The sequence below is a fragment of the Colobus angolensis genome, unplaced genomic scaffold (genome assembly GCF_000951035.1).
Source record: "Colobus angolensis palliatus isolate OR3802 unplaced genomic scaffold, Cang.pa_1.0 Scaffold97, whole genome shotgun sequence".
Taxonomy (NCBI): Eukaryota; Metazoa; Chordata; class Mammalia; order Primates; family Cercopithecidae; genus Colobus; species Colobus angolensis.
In genome coordinates, this window is record NW_012123709.1 from 706,743 (window position 1) to 709,297 (window position 2,555).

Consider the following 2,555-nt stretch of genomic DNA (forward strand, 5'->3'; position numbering starts at 1 on the left):
GCTCCTGTAAAGCGGAACTTTTTCTCAGCCTGCTTAAGGTTGGCAAAAGGTGGCTGAGCTAGAGATCACTGTTCTTCCCACCCCAGGATTGCTTCCCAACTAAGATGGATTCTGCCATCCTTCACTAATCAATGCATTCCAGCCATCAGGCACTGAGAACAGCAGGGCAATTGTTTTTTCCTCCTCAACCTATTCATCACCATCCATCCATCACACCTCAGACCAGTTACTCTTCCACCTCTACTCCGTCTCCTTGAAGCACAGTAAGAGAAATGATCAACTTACACAGGCTTAGGCAGAGTTCTTAGGATGTATTTTTGTTCACCTGAAAAATAAAACTTTTAAAAAATATACAGGACTTTTTGAGTACAGGTATATCTTAAATGGTTGAATTATAAATAATGTCTCTGGTCATGTTCACAGCTAGGGCTGGAGCAAATGTCCCAATTCCAGTGAAGGCTTTGGAGAGTCAGGAGGCCAGCAGCTGGAACTATGAGTGGCCTCGCTAGACTCTCTGATCCATCCCAAAGAGGATTTAAACAGTCCAGAAAGCAGGGATCAGGAAGAGGACAGGGAAGTGGACTCCCAGATGTTCTACAAGTTCAAAGGATTCTTGGAATAAAGATCAATTTACAAATTATTAAAATATAGGACTAAAAATTCACACAGTAAATATAAATTACAGGCTAGTATTGAAGTTATAAAGTGGCATTTTATGTTTCTTCCCCGTCTCACACCAAAAATGTAAAGGCCTCACAGGCTTCCCAATGACTGAAGTCCTAGTCAGCTGCTAAGAAATCTGCTATAGCCAAGAGACCCTGGAGGTGTTACCAGCCTGCTGGTAGGCTGTGACAGCTCAGTTGCTATTATCGTGCCCACAACAGGACATGGCTTAAAGCAAGGCTGTTGTCCTGTAAACTTGGATCAGAGCTAACCAGAGTATAGGCCAGAAAACTGGAGAGACAAACTGTTTCAGGACTCAGGTGGGTAAGTTGTCTTTTTTTTTTTTTTAAAAAAATAGTGCCTCATTTCCCAAAAAGGAAACACTAAGGGGTTTGATATCTCATCACTACCCACACTCAATTGCCTAAAAGCAAGCGGCAGAAGGAAATGGAATCCAAATTGACGAAGTCTAGTTCTTGCTACCCCAGAGCTACACACATGTCCACATATTTCTCTTGATGTTTCTCACCTCCTTTATACAATTACAGGCTGCATTTAAGTAGGGCTTATCAGGAGAGGTAAAGACAGCCAATTCAACCTTCCCTTGGCTATATTAGCTGGCTCTCAAAGCACAATCCTGAATGTGAAGCCCACCTTCCAGCCTTTCTGATTCTGTAGCATTACTCAAAACCAGAGGATGTGTGTGTGATCAAAGCTCTGGGGTCACAACAGATTTCATCCCAAATCGCAGGGCTTTGTCACTACAGGCTCAGGAAAGAAGGGGGGCAAAAGTGATTGCCAGAACAAGACAACACTTTGAGGAGAAGGAAAAAAAAGATAAAAACACTTGTCAGTCACTCTACTTACAAAAGCTTGCTCTTCCTAAAAGAATTCTGTGAGGGGAAGGCCAGGATTGAAGCACAGCAGCATTGCTCTTTCCCCTCCTTCCTCCCTGGCCCATATCCAGATACTGAGGGCTGCAACAAGCCTCTTTGGTGGGGGCACTAGGATGGAAAGGGGATGAGTACATTCCCCACCCTCCCTAAATTGCTTCTACTTCTCCTAAGGCTTTCCACAGCCATGTCAACAGTCTAAGAATGATTATACTCTTTTGTGAAAGAACGTCATAAACTTATATTTCAGAACTAGGAGGGGAACAGGAGAAAGTGAGTGATTTAAGAAGCCGTGTTTGTGCCCTTCCGGCCAGGTGTACTTTGGGGGACAGCAAATAGCCCTTGCTTGACCCCTTCAGTCAGTAGCTACCCAGGGTGTGGGAGGATATACATAGAATTCTATGTGATTATAGCTTCTAGTGCATATGTCAACAACTATATACAGGGATCTAGAAATTTAATGCATCTCTGGCCACTGCAACTAGGTTGACGTACCTGAGCTCCACTACTTTTGGTGCCCTCTTCCTTTCGAGAGCTTCAGCTTACTTTAAAAGAGCCCCTACAGCTCCATCCTTCCCCTGAGTCTTGGGGGAAAGCCCCAGTCATCCCTGCATGTAGGATCCACCAGAGCGAGCAGCGCAGAAGGGTTCGGTGCCGGGATCTCCCCACCCCTCCCCCCATCCCCTACGGCTCAGGGCCCTGGTGCAGCACGGTCCTGGGCAGCAAACCCCCAGCCCCCCGGCGAATCGTGGTCCCTTGGCTGAAGATCTGGCTGCGGGCCTCCCGCTCCGGGGCCAGCCGGCGATGGTGGGAGTGTGGGGGGTGTTCACTCCCGTGGGGGTCACTCCCGCGGGCTCTCCACCCCATCCTGCTGCAAAGTCCTGCCTCTGGGCTTGGGGAGGATGGTTCCCGGCTGCCCCCTGCGCGGAGGGCTTCAACGACTCCCGGGCGCCGCCACCGCTTCCTCCTCGTCCTCGTCCGGCCCCCGAGGCCGCTCGA

General features: G+C 48.2%; 1 long non-coding RNA gene across 1 annotated transcript; it reads right to left on the reverse strand.

The window, feature by feature from the left end:
- Nucleotides 1–291: 291 nt before the first annotated feature.
- On the reverse strand, nt 292–2,549 carry LOC105504971. Its single transcript, XR_001000675.1, has 2 exons — nt 1,531–2,549; nt 292–612 (listed from the first exon to the last, which is right to left on the reverse strand). It is a non-coding gene; the product is annotated as an uncharacterized LOC105504971 (long non-coding RNA).
- Between the last annotated feature and the right edge of the window lie 6 nt (nt 2,550–2,555).